Genomic DNA, 18,269 nt, shown 5'->3' with positions numbered 1-18,269 from the left:
TTTTTTTTGGTTGATCACTATGATTTAATTTTAAATGTCATGAACATGATTTTCTATGATCATTCTTATTTTACCTTAAACGCGTTGAAAATCAATCAAGTTCCTAAAATATTAATAAATTCAAATAAAACATACCAAGGATGAATATCTTTTTTGTTGATAATTTGTTTCATTCTACTTTTCGGGAAATGACCAAACTTTCTCTGCTCTCATGAAAACTGTTTCCATTTCCAAAAATTTGAAGTAATAATTAAACTTTACCAAAATATTAGTGCTAATTGATTAATAAACTCCATATCCTTGTACTTCGCCATTAACGAATCAAATTATGAGAGATCGCTTATAGAATTAAACGAATTTTTGGTAATATTTAAATGTGATACAAGGAAATTTTTCTGTCTGCTATTTCTCAGATAAATCAACCGAAATACCTTCTGTTCCCAAAATGAAAAAAAATTACTTAATAGGAAGCGATTTAAAATAAATCAAAAGGTAATGCAAGCGACAAATTCGTATTTTGGTGAAAATTATTGTATATTTAGCTTGAAAATACTGGAAAGTCGCTGGACTAAGTGTCTAAAGTCAACAGGAGATTTTGTTGGAGATCATTTTTTGGTTCATCACAATTTTTATTTTTAGTTTGATTTTCTAATTTTAAGCATTTCAAGTCATGCCCCACTTGCAGCTATCAAAGGCCGATCTCCTTTTGAAAGTCATTCAGGCACCTTTGATATGAATATTTCAACGCTATTGACCATACTGTGAAGCTTACTCACGTGGTCTGCAGTTTTTTCTTCACTTCTTCTTTAGCTTAGGTGGCTTCTTATATGACCGTGTCCAGTTAAAAAGTCACCTGTTAAATTTTGCACCTATTTAAGTTGAGTAAGTGATTGGTTTGGAATATGCCTTAGCTTGTAATAGCTACACTTTCAACTACATAAAGAATAAGTTCTGAACCCATTGGTGATCCTGCTGAACCTAGTCGTTGCGCTTGTTCGCTAACGGACATTGTAACGAGCTGGACATTGCAGCCAACACTCAGCTGTTTTTGTGGGGCTTTCTTGTATTGCAATGCAACTTTACAACACACCATATCAGCCAATGTGGCTTTGATAACTGTGTAAATTGTTGAAATTACTGCGTTTGTTTGGCGAAGACTAGCTTTAGTGTATTCACCTTTCGATTCGAATTTGGAAGAAAGAAATTTCTCTTTGATTCACAACTGCAAAATATTATTTGATATTTTGTTTTCGAAAATTAGAAAAAATAACAATTTGAGGAGAAATGGAATATACAGTTTATTAAATTATGATAGAAATAGTTATTACCTATGTCATCATGAAATTCAAACTGTACTAAATCTTTACCTATATTTAAGAAATAAAATTATCAGTTCACGAATTCTACTAACACCTTACCTATAAGATATTTTTCTTGAATTAAAGTTTGTTGATTAGATGAAATGAAGATAGTTTGGAATTAGTTTTTTTTTCATAAAATATATTATTTTCTTCGAAATTTATTAACATATAACCTTTGGAACTTGTATCAAATGTAAATGAGTCAAAAATTTTATTTCTCAATAGTTAAGACAAGTCTAGAAACCTGATACAAAAAACCTAAGATTTTTAATAAAATACAGATACAGAAGATTCAATAATTAATTTAATTAGAAGTCAACATTCAAAAATGGAAATTATGGAATCTCTAAAATATGTAATAACCACCCTGTTATAGCAAAGCTCTTAACATCGAAATATAATAAAAATTTTTTTGATGTCGCAAAGTCCGGTCATATAAATCTTCACTCAAGAGACGGTTCGTTCGTAATGGAAAGTGAAGCCCCCCAAAAAGATGGCTTCTCCTAAATATCGGGAGTCGGTTGCAAATTGAGTTACATTCATACAATGGAACTGTTTACATCAAGGGTTTTTAGTAGAAGACTAAACGCACTCGAGGGCAAACCCAGTAATTGATTTTACCGCCCACAACTCCGAATCCCTATATTTACTGCTTAATTTGAAACGTAATTTTGTTATTGGGTTTCCGGAGTCGGAGCTATATTGACAGTATGACAAGTTAAATGCGAAACCGCAAGATTTTTTCTGCGTTAAAGAAACTCCATCAGAAACGATTCAAACAGACAACAATAAAATGAAATAATTCATCATTGAGTGTTTGATATAAAGTGTTAACTATGATAGCTGCTTCATTTAAGGTAATAATACTGGTTATAATTTGAAAAAAAATGATTTTACTTTAAAAAAACATCTCCTGAAATTTCAAAGCGAAATTCGAATTAATACGAAAGTTATAATAGTTCGAGCGCACACGAGTTTTCGATGCTCTACAAGAAGTTTGGAACGATCGACAGCTACTCTTTAAGGCCACTTAACATGGTGCAAGAAAGGTAAAAATATTGCATAGATGAATATTGCACTTCGCTTAACATTATTCAAGTCTCTTGACATTGCATCATGGATTTAACAGTGAATTTAAGAAATATTTATTTAATAATAATAATAAAATTTGATTCAATATTATGTGACCGGTTTAAAAATGATGGGTATAACTAAATTTCTCCCTAGAATTGCAGCTTGCACGCTATAAAAATGCCACCAATCGGATGATGTTGCAAGTGCGACATTTTGTATGAAGAAATCAGCTGAACTTCATCTGCGCATGCTTTCTATCAAGAAATATTGCGCCTTGCATTGTATTGCACGTTGTATTGCATCATGTCAAGTGGCCTTTAAATTTTAAAAACTTTTAGCTCAAAATGGCATTTTTTAATCTGAGCTGAGTTATTCTTTGTAACCAATGGACAGATCTTTGTGCGTTTTATTTGATTTGTTATATTTTACTGTAATTTGCCCGGAAATTAGAATTATTAATTACCCGAAGATAACTACAATAACAAAACAAGCTAGGAGAAAAGGAATCTTTCTTCTCATTGAATGTATATCAATACAATTCCTCTAGTATTAGCGTCTGAAATATGGAGAGTGATACGTTTTCAAATTAATACCACTTACAATTTGGACTTACCTTGGAAGTGTATTAATAACTTCGTGTTCTTAATATTTCGATGCCTTTATTTTCGTGGTTTATCGATAGCTGGTAATATCCATTTGTTTTATGGAAAAATGTTATATTGTATGCCTTTTAGAAATCCACTTTCTTGTTCATTGAATGTATAATTTCAAAACAGTTCCATTTCATATACAATTAAAAACTTTCTTTTTCAATATTTGCGCTTTAGTTGCATTAGTTCTTAACGTTGATCTTCCTTTATTCGCGTTGTTCAGTTAGTTATTTTGATTTCACAGTAAAATTTTGTTGTTACGTTTTATACAATTATTCGTATCTTAATTTTTTTCTAATAGGGCTCAAATTTTTAAAAACTTGCTTCTTTAGTTAATGTGTTTCATTTTTTCCAAGAATACCATAAGCTCATAAATATCACGGTTTTTCATCATAACTGGTCCGAAAAAAGCCACTAACCTGATTACTGGAGATAATTCGAAAACAACTAACGGAAAAGGCCATAGTAAAACCAAACTTATCAAAGCATCATTCAGATTGAAATATGTTCCTAAGATGAGGAAAGTTGCAAAGGTCATTATGATCCACAAACCAGAAAAGCCTTCTAATGAAGTTTCGTCCTATAGGCCAATTTCATTACTACTTGTCATCTCGAAGCTCTATGAAAAAATACTTCTTTAGAGATCGAAGCCAATAATAGAACACTGATTCCCGTCCTTCAATTTAGTTTAAGGGAAAACTACTCGACCATTAATTTGGTTCATAGAATCACGGACAGTATTAAGAAATCCTTGGAAGAAAAAAAGGTCTGCTCCACTATCTTTTTTGATGTGGCACATTCCTTTGATAAAGTATGGAAATGGCTCTGCCAAGCCAATTTTCCCTAATCCTAAAGTGTCACTTGTCTGATGGATATTTTAGAGTGCAGCAAGACGAATAGTTCTGATTCAAAAGAAATCAAGGCAGGAATACCCTAGGGTAGCGTATATGGACCAGTGCTCTATCTGGTGTACACAGTGATATGACCAACATTGTTAGATGCCATATTGAAAGTATTTGGAATGTTTTCATCCAGATTGTGCAAATCTTTATTTTGCATAAACATTCCATGCTTCATTTCCGAGCAGATAATTAAGTAGAAAGAGATTTATTGAATAGCCACCGAAATTCCCAGATCTCAATCTTTGATACTTTTTTCAAGATCAAACCGGCAAATCTTGATAAGCTAGAAGCATGAATGAGAAATGAGTGTTAATTAATTTTGGAGTAAGTCATTAGATTTTATCAAAATGATATTTTTTTAAAAGAACATCTTTTTTGTCTAATATTTTTAGAAATTCAATACCAAAACTGTTATTCAATTCAAAATTCTATTTGTATTATTTTCCTTACAAATATCTAATATGTGAAAGAATTTCCGTCAATAAATTTGACGAATTGAATTTCAAATAAACGGGAACCGGCAGTAGATATAGGTAATAAATGTCAGCCAAACGAAGGAAAGACTTAAAGAAAATCAAGACATAAGCATCGGAATACGGAAAGCTCGTAAACACGTGACTTTAGTCCGATACGAGAGCTCCACAACATCAGTCGGGAGTTTATTTGACTCCATAAAGTTGCATCTCGATATTGGATGCCAGTGCTCGAAAATTGCGGAGTAATTGCTTGGGAGAATTTCAGTTTCTAATTAAGTTTTGTGCTGTGTTTCATGGATCATACTGGGTGAGTGGGAAATTAATTTCCAATAACAAAAGAAATCAATAAGTTTAATTGCAATGTATAACTTTTATAACAAAATGATTATGAGTAATATTAACGCAGTGTTATCCATTTTGGTGATTTTAATGTGAGCATTAATCAAAATTTTCATAATTTTCATTTCATAATAAGTATTTCCGCGAAATATCGAGAATAATATATGATTGATACGTAAATTGTCAAGAAATATTGAAGTCTCGAAAAACGAACTGTTTCTGTTTCTTCCTACACACATAAACCACATTCAGGTGTAAATAGACTGATTCCAAAAATCGTCGAAAAAACTTTCATCATGTATTGTGATTTTAGTTCAATCCACATACATTCACATAAATAACTTGATTATATATTAATGGCATCTTGTTTTAAAACAAATTTTTGCTGGTTTAGCTAAATTTCAGGTTGTAGATTATTCAAATACTTTACAAAAATTGAAAATGTAAAACGCTTTTCACAATAGGAAACGAAAAAATAATAGAGAAAATAATAACAGCATTTTTAAGCAAAAATCTATTGAAAGGAGTATGCATAAAACAAAATCTGATATACCAAATACCAAAACTGAATGAAGTTCATTTCTGAAGAATCAACCTTGTATATAACAAATACCATAGAATTGCCTTCAACATTTATATTTTACAATACCAAAATCGAAGCGAAATAATTTATCGATCAAAACAAACATGCGAGAATTTTGATAGCTAACAAATCTTTCCTAGTTAATATATGTATTAGACGTAATTTCTTAGTAAACAAATATTCCATTCACAATTGCAACAGATGTATTTAAAAATAAACAGACATACCTCAAGACAGATTTGTTGAAGCTGAAGAACTAACATTCATATCAATGTGCTCCAACTTTTAGAATATATAAAAAAAATTATTATTGTGCTTTGGGGGCATCCATATTAAGTGTTATAGCACAATCAGTACTAGATCTGTCATGAGCAAATTAAACATAAATATATTCTTATTCTATTATGTAGATGACTGCTCAGCTGCTGTTGCAAAAATTATAAAAATATGCCAAATATTTAATTCTCATTTTGAAACATTTCAGCTTAGAATTGAGCTTGCATTTGGTCTTTAATTCAATATTTTAACTTCAATTCCTCTCATTATTAGTAGAAAATGTAGACACAGTCGATCTTCAGTTCTGTTTTACCTTCAGTCTTGGTTATCGAAACGCGCATCGGACATCGGATATATGTGAAATAATTGAAATCTAATGTGCTTTCAGGAAAAAAATAGGAGTATCGATTTGTTTGGAAAAAAAAATATTTTGGGTTCATATGAAAATAATACTTTTCACTATCAAATAGAAATGATATTTTTTATAAAGCAGATTCGTTTGATGAATAGAATAATATAGCTACAAAAGAAGTGTGAAAATTCACAGTACGTTTAATTGTGAACAAAATAATTAGAAAATAATAGAACAACTAAATTCAATATAACACATTAGAAAAATAACTGATCTTATAGAAAATTAAACAGAAAAGCGGATTCAACTATTCCATACAATTTTGAAGATTCTGGAACCGTATTTAAAATGAGATTTTCATCAACTTTTTCTTCCAATATTTTTTAATTTGGAATTATTGCTATGACACATTATCTACATTTCTTGGATTTTCTTCAAGGAAATTATGAAATCTTCCTTTCCAGAGTTAATTATAGAGTAGACTTAATAATCCTGTTCTCAATTTGTTTCGAAGTTGAATTATAAATGAGACACTTCTAAATTGATGGGATCGGGGCAAGTGGGACACGAAATTTATCTAGCTTTACTGAAATTTTAGAAATAAAATAAAACTTCAATTTTAGTCACCAGCTCTTCAAGAAAGGGGCGAGCTGAGAAAGTTTTGTTATAGGAAAGACCCATCTTAAGCAAGCAATCACCTGAATTTTGTCGGATGAATTTAGAAACACCCTGTATATTACCATACATTTTCATCGGCACGTGAGTCTTAATCACCGATTCGATTGTTTTATTCAATACAAATATTTTTTTCTAGAGAAATTTTTGTCAAAGATCATATTTATAAAAATATAATTACCAAATACAGATAGAAAGAGATACAGACATTTCATTGACGGTTTACTGATGAAATAATTAGCAAAACGCAAATATTGAGAGTCTTCACTAAAATATATTTTGTATTTTTTTCCATTTTCTCCAAATGAGCTTATCAATTTCTTTAAATTATAGACTACCTCTTAAATATGATCTATCGAAGAAAAAAAAGTTCGTCTCTATAATACGATTATGATCATTAAAATGTTACCGTATTACGTTGTATGATAACCTAACAAAGAAGCAAGGCATTTTTATTTATAATTATTTTTATTTTTCAACTTAGTCGCCTTTGAATATACTTACATCAGTAAACTTTTTTAACCTCTAAAATAATAGATGCTGGCTTTCTTCTCAAAACATGCGTTTGTGTATACGATGACGTCTCATTAAAATGTCTCTGCTACAACTGGAATTTCAAGGTAAGGAAAAGGAAACAGTCTGTGAGAACAAGATTTGATTATCGACAAGCACCTTCTTTCTCTTTTGCAGCGAATGAAACCCTTTTTTCGGAGAAGTTTCGCCCTTTACTGTTTCATGAGTGTAATGGTTCATCCAAGTTTCATATTATGAATGGCGCAAAGAATCCGCCCATGTTAGTGCCGACGATGTCTGTGCAGGATGCAGTGAAGAGGAAGGAACAATAGAACACCTAATGTGTCACTGCACAGCATTGGCGTCAAAACGACTACAATGCATGGGGAGTGAAACATTGGAATGTCTGGAAGAGCAGCGGAGCTGGGTGTTAAGGACCTGAATCACTTCATTGCAAACTGGAAAAGGTTGGGCAAGGACCTGGCAACGGAAGAGATCGAGAAGGGGAGTGAAATGGTGCTGACTGAAAAGTCAGTAAGTGCATCACTTTTGATCTAAAGTAAGCACCTGACCGGAGAATAACCTACACATGCATGATTATTCACACAATATATAGCAAATACGTTGTTTTGATATACGCATAGCCTCATCTATCTCTCTAACTCTAATCTGATGGCCATCCAATCCTGAACGCTCGTTGTCAGATACGGCCTTGTCTCAATTCAGCTACCCAAAATTGTATGATCATTAATGATGGAGCAGGGTTTCCGTACACAGTAGCTAACTCCTATCTCAATTGTGTAAGCGTATTGCCTTTCAAAACAAATATTTGATGAAAGCTCGATACTCTATTCTCCATGCTGAGAAAAACAGTTCACAACGACGCAAGTATACGATTGTCGAACTGAAATTTTAGTAAAAATCTCTTAACGCACGCGCAGATATCTTTTCCAGCTTGTATTGATAAGTGTTAATATCTTCAGGGTGAGGTTAGAAAATTTTCAAACAATCATCGTATTGGATTATACGAAACAGTATCTATTATTTATGGAATAACGTGGATCAACCTAAGCGGTCTCCGAACAGACGGGTCTATATTCATCAATTCACAGCCTAATACGATAACCATTCTCCGAAAAACCAACGATCATAAAAATGGTAAGAAATGAGTAGAGTTAGAACTGTTAGTACTAGTTACACAATGCAATATAGTTTCAGACTGTAACTATGGACACAGAACTGGGATATAAAAAAATCAAACATAACCTTTCAAATCCAATGACAGTAAAACATTTTCCTTGTTTCAGTATACTAAGACATAAATTTTGCTATTCGATAGTGACGTTTTTGTCAATGTAAGTTTGAAGAGGTTACGATGCACTGAAAATATCAAAATCTATTATATCTCCCTTTTGGTTTGGTCTTTGAAACTACATATTATCAGAATCGGCAGTCATATTTTTCTACCAGTATGAGTTATGGGGAATACTGATTTAAAGATCTTATCTTTATTTGGTAAAATACTGCAGTATTCTCGGTAGTATCATATTTCCTTCGTTTTTTGCCTATCTTACCTAAAATTGTATCGGTGTTGATTCCACAAATGAATTCTGGTTATCAGAAGAGTGTAAGGTTGTTTTTCCCCGTCTACTCCAATAAGCTAAGATCCACCTACAGGGTTACTTTGGCAGCTCTTACTAAATATTTTTAAATTGTTTTTGAGCTAATTATAGATAAGCTCAGCAAGTGAATGATAGCCTGGCTGTGTGGTAACGATGTATAGTACCCTTCTAAACCCGAATTTTATTACAGGCTTATTTTAGTTAATTTCTCTGTATTGAATATAATATCTTCAACTATATGATATTCATTAGTCAAAAGTTGACTCTAACTCTCTGAAGACGATAACTTGGTTCTCGAAACGCGCGTCAGACAGTGTAATTGTGAGTGTTGGTGTAGTGGTGGTGTAAACAGTATATTCAGTATCTAGCTCTACAACTACTTGAACGCTCATTTGATCCAGTATAAAGTCGGTGGATAAAATCCGTATTTTCACTTTACTTTCGTCCTAGATATGAATCCGGCAACAACGGTTTCTTCTAATCAATGGAGAGAGATCCCCAATTCCAATACTTCCTAATCCATGTAAGCTATTTTCTAAAATAATTTCATCGATTCTCACATTAAATGTTTGTATCCATTATACGTTCACACACACATCGCATGTCGATAGATGGCATACTAGTAATTTTATACAAAACCAAAGATTAGATTAAACGATGTTAAAATCGCTGTTTTTATGATAAATGTCCCCTAAAAGACTTGTATAATGCATTTTAACGCAGACTTCCATAACATGTAATCACTATCTCAGCATTGTGTAGGGAACCATGTTAATGTATTTTAGTCATCAGTAAAAAGGGGAGAAACAAAGATGGAACATGAACAGGACAGGAGTTAAGTAATGACGTTTTTTACGAAAAAAGTGTTCAAAATAAGTTTTCGATGTTATATTAATAACAATAGAAATACTAAATTTATATTCTAGAATGGCATAGATTTTGCAACAAAATGAGACGTGAGTGGATGTGATAAGGCCGACAAATAAAATGAGACAGTTTGCACGTTTTGGCTACCAATAGAGAAACAAAGAGGTAGTTGTAGTTCAAAAATTTCGTATAAAATACTCGCTCGTCAACTGGAGTGAAGCTAATTCAAATATGCTTAGCTATTCTACTGATCATATAAGCTAGTCTTTGAAAAAACCAAAATACAGAAACTCACTGGAGATCTGTATTTTCATGCCTAAAAACACGCCCTATGAACACATTGAGGATATTTTTTTAATGTATTGTTGAGTATCATGAACAATTTCGAAAATGCCCCTACAGGTGCTTATGAGGATTGCTACTATTGAGACAAATAAAAACAAATATTTATAATTGGTTATGGCTTTATTGTTTCTCAAAATATTCTCCATTAAGATTAATACACTTTTGCATGTGTTTGAACCAATTGTCCAAGCATTTGGTCCATTCCGTTTAATTTACCTTCAAAACAAGTGATTCAAACGCATTAACTGCTTCTTCAAGTGTAGAAAAACGTAGACCTCGCAATTTTTTCTGGATTTGCGAGAATAAGAAAAAATCATTAGGTGCCAAATAAGGACTGTACGGCATATGACCCATCAATTCTATGTTTTCACCGTTCCAAATGCTATGCTTAGACTCAAATTCATGATGTATCACTTCAAAATAATCTTTTATACCAAGAGTTACTCATCCACGTATTTTTGCTAAAACTTTTCAAGTTTAACTTGTTCCTACTCGTACCTCTGAGCAACTTTCATTATATACTCTGTTGAAGAAATAACTCAATGAGTCTTGATAGAGAACTTTCTGCATATTTTATTCTTTAGAATCAATATTGTTAGTACTTCCAGCAAATCAATCCATCGGTTCATAAATTTGAATGTGGTGATATCCAAATGGTGAGGTTGCATTATAGACATATGAATTAAAAAGATATTATTACGTCAACATGTTGATGCCAAAAATATCAAAATAATAGATAAACATGACGTAAATAAAAACTTGGTGTGTGAGCTTGAGATATACATTAATGATAAGTGTATGTAAATAAATCTTTCGGGTTAAAAATAGTATGACTAAATTCAACTAGAAATAATCATAAACTAGTTTATTCTTACATTATAAAATTATGTAAAGATAACACATCGCATGCGCAATATTCATCGAAATCTATTGATATTTTTATTTTTCTTTAAAATCATTTAGTACGACCCTGGTAATTTTTGACAAAAGACGACCCCGATCGAAATGGTCACCCATTAATAACCGTGTCCTGACAATTTGACGAATGTATGTCGTAACACCCCCACGACCATCCCCCTTTTTCGCCAACGAAGGGTGACTTTAAATCCAACTTCTAATTATATTGGATCAAAAATAAACAAATTGCAATTTTCTCTCAATTGCTTTTCACTCGGTCTAACTAGTTTGTGGATTTATGTTTTCATCATTTTTTGTTTGTACGTATAATGAAAATTAAGAGAAGTCGAATAAAGTAGAATCTGATAGAGGTTGAATTGAACACACAAAATTTAATGACAAGGACATATTTTTAGGTCACAGATGATAATATAAGAAATACAGTTCATACAATAGAAAAACATCATAGAACGGGTATCAGATCACCCAACGTTTCCAGAATTATAAAATAGTGGGACATTTGATGACGATTTCGATAATTGAGATTTGAATGTTTAAAAATAATAATAAAAAAACTTCGTCTAGTAATTGTCGTTTCATGAACGATAGATTTTATGTCTCTTCAGAAAAAAATCTAGAGATGCTAGACAAGGCGATCGTGGTGGGTATTCTATCACTCCTTTTTGACAAATCCTTCAACCAAGGACCTACAAGTAATGTTACGACGCATATTAATTTTAATTTCCCAACTAGAAGATATTCGTATACTAAGTAGAAAACTTCGCCAATTTGTAATCCTCATTGTACAAAGATCTAATAGTAGTATTTCGAAGTATACCATTTGAAATGTTCACTTTCTCATGATTCTCCTAGTATCTAGTAGAGACAATGTTGCTTAATAACATGCCAATCAAGGAAAAATTTACCCTTATTAGTGAAGCAAATACTTTGCAAAATATTCTGGTTCTCAATTATAACAATTTTTCTCATAAATTCAATCCACAATTTTTATTTTAATCAAATCAAATTTATTCAACTGTAGTGCTTACCTTACTGTTTAGTAACATTATTTAGTAACAATATGAAAAACGCACAACTGTTAATTAATTTTAGCGACAAGAAATGGTGTCGGAATAATGATAAAAATTCAAGAGGATGCCTCCGCTAGAGGTTGATGTAATTTAGTTGAAACGCAACCTACCAACTGTTCCCCTCAAAAATTAAATGTCACGTAGCTTTGCATTTTTGAATTATCTATAGGGGCTTAATTGAACGTTCTCAGATTGTAACAATAATTATTAAAAAATTTATGCACAATACTTTTTTGGATAAGATAGAAAAATAAAAACAAATATTCATAATTGGATATGGCTTTGTTTTCCAAAATATTCTCAATTGAGATTAATAAACTTATCTAGAATTAATAGTATCAATATTCTTGTTACAATATTTCATTACGTACTGCTAATATAATTAGCACTAAAAAAACTTTCGTATTTATCAATTCATATTTTGTTTTATTTTCGAATATTTTGTATTTTTCCGAAATAACATACCATTCTAATCTCTTAACATTAGGCCGAACTGACTTAACTCGCTTGTACCAAAGTGTCTTATGGGATTAATACCATCTAAAGTTAAAAATGACCGTCGCTCTAAAATGATCATTCCTAATTCACATAATGACTAAATCAAATTCACAAGTATAATAAAAATCCATATATTGATACATTCGAAAAAGTTATTTGAAATTTTGAAAGCTATAACAATCGTCTGATGGAAAACACAGAAATTTCTTTTATAATAGAAATGATAGAAAAGTGGAATGTTGCAAATCTGATACGTGATACGTGCTCGCACAACAAAACAGCCTCTTAGTCGCAAATCCCTTGTTCAACTTCCCGAATTGATAGGAATTGTGTTTGTGGAAATATAGACGCGTCGGCGTCGGGGTAGTAGTCGCATTTTTAAATGCCTTGAAAAAAAAACGACGCCGATTTAGATCGAAATTTAGAATATTTTGCCAAAACTATATTTTATAACCAAAAACGAAATCTTTGATTTTATAAATGTAGAAAATTATTGAGTTTACATTTCATACTAGAACCTAAACAGTTCTAGTTGTAAAAAGTAAGAATTTTGATAATTTACTCTTTAATTTACTACTTTCCTCTCATTCTAAAATTATTTTAGTAAATATGAAATTACTACACACGCACTTAATACAATTATCAAAATATCTCACCAGCAAAAAACTAAGTGAAAAAAGTAAAAGTAGTAGTATTATGTATGAATTCTTTCAAAATAATTGTAATACTGTTTACATAGGACAAACATCCCTATATTTTGAAATATTAAAGATTGCAATAAATGGTAACAAACATATATGGTAATCGTATACAAAAAAGTATTTTTACAAGTGGTCTTTTCCAAAATGTGGACCCATTGTCTCTTTATTGGCAAGGCTTTCTCGTACTTTGGGTTACACTTGTTGCTTGATAGTCACTTTGTTTTTGTTAATTAGTACATTTAGAATTTGTTTGCAATCCCACGTTAGCCCGGACTTGCTCTCAATAGCTTTCAGCGCCTTAAAGGCTGCTTGGATATCGGAGAAAATGTACTTTCTTTCCATTCAAATACACATATTTACTCTTTGCAACTCCACCACAAAAATAGTAAGTAATTTTCCCAGTACTATAGAAAACCAACATTTTGGTAGTTTTGTAGTGGTACTAAGTATTTCTAGTATAAATATCACAACAGGACTAAGAATTCCAGTATGGATGGATGTTTTTACTTTGATACAAACAACAGAGGACACGTTTTCTATAGTTATCGTTTTCTTATCTAGAAAAAAAGGTAGCGTATGAAATAGAAAACAAAGATCTTTGGTAGCAACAGCCATCCCACATTCTGGACTTTCTAGAAGAAGCTGTAAACATTGGGTTCCCTAGTATCACAGCAAGAAAGGGGGACACAAATGATCCCTTGGAACACAGTGTATAAAATCCCCAATATTCACATACAAACATACAAGTATTGTATATCATTGTTTCCACACTTTCTGATAATAATTTGTTCAAATCTAAACTTGTTAGCGTTACTTTTCGATGTGAATTAACAGCACTCATTTGAACAAAACGATCTAATGAAGAGTTCTGAATAAACATGGTTTTCGTTTACCCTGTAAAATAATCTCAACTAAAGACTCCTGTCTTCCAGTTTTTAGTAGTGACTTCACCATCTCTTACTGCATATCGGAGAGTAATTTCTGTGGAATACATTCAGAAAACCACTTGACGTCACTTGCCGGCATCTACTCTTCTCAGTGCTATTTCGCCTCGTTCGTGGTTTTCAGTTCAAAATTCATTGCGGCCTCTGAGTGCTTCGAAATCAACCGAGGATGAGAAATCATATTACAGAGAGCCAATGGCGCGCCGTCATACCAAAAAGGATTCGCAATTTAATAAATTATTTCTTATAAATTCAATTTATCTACTCGTATTTTGGTGATATCATTTCAATTTAGATGAAAATGTGGGTATGAAGAAGTCATGTTAGCAATGAACGAATGAATTATTTGTCAAGAAATTTTTCATGAGAGTTCATTATCTGGAACTAAACATCTGCCATTACCAAAAAACTCGTTCTTTGAAGACAGCATTACGCTTTTTGCAAGTTGTAATATTAACTTCTTGCTTCATTCTTGAACTTAATATTCCAATTTTCTCTGTGGACAATTCTAGATCTCTCATTTTCGAGGTACTTGGACTTAAAATTCCTCCACCTTTTCATCTCTATTTTTTACATGTATTTAGATTCATTTGGAAATCGGCACAGTATTGATTTTTTTGTGCATTGGAAGATCAGTCTCAATAGACAATATATCCATTAGATATCGATTAGATCTCTATACGAGAAGTACTCGACCTGGCCTAGAGATGGCGGTAGTTGTTTGAAAAATACCCCTGTAATATAAGGCACACAATCTATGCAGCATATGTTTCAAGTTGGATGACGTCACGTTGTTTGGTATTTGTTGGACAGCCATCAGTATTCAACGTTATCAGTGAATTTATAAACATGGAAAAAATTGATCATCGTTATGTGATATAATAGTTTGATTTGAAAAGCATTACTCCAACCAATATAAAAGCTGCACTAGATATTGAGTAGCAGAGTTTAAATGAGACCGTATGATCTGCGAAGACCAGCATCGCAGTGGTCGACCACATGAGGTCATGTCTCAAGAAATGTTCAAATCCACAAAGCAGTCTTAGATGATGGTCGACTGAAGTGCACGAGCTTGCTGACATAGTAGGTATTTCAAAAAGTGCGGTACATCACATAAGAATAGATTGAAAAATTCTTAGCCTACTATAGAACCAAACAAAATTTCAATGTCAGAATATTTTTTACTCAACATATTCTCCTCTTAATTGGATACATTTATTACAGAGAACCTGCAACGTCTCAAAAAAAAATGTTTCTTCTTGCTCTGCAAACCAGACCACCACAGCTTTTATTACCTCCTCGTTGGAACAAAATTTACGACCTTTTAAACTTTTTTTCAATTAAGATTGAGATTTTTGTGCAGGGGCGTTGTCCTGAAAAAACAAAACACCTTTGCATAGCTTTCTGCGTCTTTTCTCTTTAATGTTTTCCCTTAGAGTGGTTAGTAATGTGGAATAGTAATCTCCAGTTATTGTTCTACCCTTATTCAATTATGATTACTCCATGACAATTCCAAAAAACTGAAGTAAGAACTTTTCCAGCAGATTTTTGGACACGAAACTTCTTAGGTCTTGAAGAACCAAAGTGTCGCCATTCCATCGATTGTTGCTTTGTTTTCGGATCGAAGAAATGTACCCAAGTCTCATCCATAGTAACAATTGGGTTTAAGAAGTCTACATCGTTTTCAAATCGAGCACAGATCGAACGCGATGCTTCTACCCTTACACGCTTTTGGTCAACATTCAAACATTTGGGGATCCATTTTGCAGTAATTTTTCTCATGTCCAAATTGACGTAAACTATATGATGAACGCGTTCGTATGAAATACTCAGTGCTTCAGATATCCGGTTTAGCCCAATTCGATGGCCTGATAAAATCATGTCAAGAACTGCATCGATATTTTCGGGGACTTATGCAGAAACTGGCCTTCCCGATTGGTCATTATCTTCAATGGAAAATTTACCTCTTTTGAAGCTTGCAGTCTAATTTTTCACGATCTCATACGAAGGACAATGATTACCAAGGGTATTAAGCATATCTTCGTCAATTTACTTACCCCTTAACCCTTTTAAATACAGGTACTTGATGATGGCTCGATACTCCAATTTTTCGATTTTCACAATTTCGGTGGACATCTTTTTTCTTTTAATTTATTTCATAACTCTGGTTTACTTTTTTTACGTCAAACTTTACACTTACACTTCTAATAAGTTATTGTTCGTTGCTATGGTGAAGCAATATTTTGTTTATGCATGGAACTGGTCTAGGTTAACTAGATATCAATACATCCTCGTATACAAAAGTGTATTGATCTTAATGAAGAATAGTTTTTAAAACCTTATCAACTATCCATGCTGGTTAATATAATTAACCGACAATCAATTTTGAAAAGCTACTCGTATTTTACCGCATTTATCAAACGTGACAGGAATTCTATCTCAGGAAAAATATATAAGAGATGTAGTCCTGAAGACGCCGACAATGGCGCCAATAGTTCTAGAGCGAGTAGAAAGAGAGATAAATTCAAACTCCCGAAAAATAAGAGTCACGACGGTCAATGGCAGTTCAATCTCCCATGAATAAAATTCTATAGACTCATTTCCAAATAAATTGATGTTGAAATAATAATATTTAATCAATAGAAAAGATAATATTGCATCTATGTTTGCTGTGATTCCAAAGAAAGATCAATTGAATGAGAGAGTAGGGTTTAATTACTTTGATTCAATGATAATAAAAATGTCTGTATTAAAATGATAATGTAGTTTTTATGGAGTGAATTTAGAAAATGCGCGTTGATACATACTGAGTTGAATCGGGAAAATGACAACAACAGATCGATAAAATGTTATAAAAATTAAATAAAGACCGTGATATGTATGATAGAAATCGTATAATTATCATGTAAATTGACTTTTCACACTTTTCATAGCAATTTGACGATTAGAAATGAGGAATCAGACTTAATTCAGTAAAAATGCAATTTAGATTTGATTTACGCGATCTATTTGTGAAATAAATGATTTTTTATGATCCATTTATTTTCTTCATCCTTTCCAATTGCTGGAAGATCGATTTCTCCAGTAGCGTAGGTATGTGAAATTGATAGGACATTTATATGTATGTCATCACTCGACATACTATAGAGAAAACACAATATTCCTTTATAAAAAGCATGCGCAGATGATATTCAGCTGATTGTTTCATGAAAGATCTCGCACTGGCGACATTATCAGTTGGGTGCCATTTTTAAAGCGTGCAAGTTGCAATTTTAGGAATAATTAGTTTCTGATCTGATAATATTACATCTCTCGCCAAGGATTTCTTAGTTATCTTATGCTTTATTCTCCTTAGGAGTTTTTCTTGGATTCTCAAATATAATTTTGTTTGTTTTCTCATCTAATTTTAAAGCTGAACTCATAATTTAACTTGTCCTATCTAGCCAGAGCTTGATGCACCACCACCTGAGTGATCTTTTTTGCTCATCAGACTCCAAAAAAAATACAGCAGCTTTTTCTTGTTTACTTTGTTATTTTCATTTTTATACCGCCAACAAAATAAAAAATAGATTTTGAGGTTAGGATATTGTTTACTTCTTCTTACGGAATTTTGATCAGTAGTAATCAAGATAAAATGGCAAGAGATGTGCAATATTTGTCTGAAATATTTTGATCTTGTAAGAAATTGCATCCATTTTGTTCCTCTTAGACTTTTTAAACTTGTTTCTTCTATTGTTCAACCTCTTGAAAAGTAGATGTCCAGCTTTCGTGGCACCTCTTGGGAGGCCTCCTTGAAATTAGTTTTTTACCCTTTGCCAATTTCGCCATCAATGTTCTGTAGACGTCGTATTTCCAATATCGTCGTCTTGATCTCGTGAATCGTCCTATATCTTGAATTTTCAGATCTTCTTTTATATTTTTGCTCCTCATTGGATCCGTTAGACTTATTTCTCTTAAAATCAAATCCTTTCTTCTCAATTCTTAAGCTAGCAGTTTCTTAAAGTATCAGCAAAGTATCTGAAAGCTTGCGCGTAGACAACGATAATCGTCCCGTACCAATTCATTCACTTTCACCACTGTCTCTGGTTTTTGTGAAATTATTC

At 32.2% G+C, this 18,269-nt stretch overlaps 1 protein-coding gene across 2 annotated transcripts in view; it reads left to right on the top strand.

The window, feature by feature from the left end:
- The window catches only part of LOC130443921 (vesicular glutamate transporter 1), a 101,175-nt gene that overhangs the window by 62,636 nt on the left and 20,270 nt on the right, over window positions 1–18,269 (top strand). The gene's annotated exons all lie outside the window — the stretch shown is intronic.

The sequence above is a fragment of the Diorhabda sublineata genome, chromosome 5 (assembly GCF_026230105.1).
Source record: "Diorhabda sublineata isolate icDioSubl1.1 chromosome 5, icDioSubl1.1, whole genome shotgun sequence".
Lineage (NCBI taxonomy): Eukaryota > Metazoa > Arthropoda > Insecta > Coleoptera > Chrysomelidae > Diorhabda > Diorhabda sublineata.
This window is presented reverse-complemented; position numbering and strand designations above follow the sequence as displayed.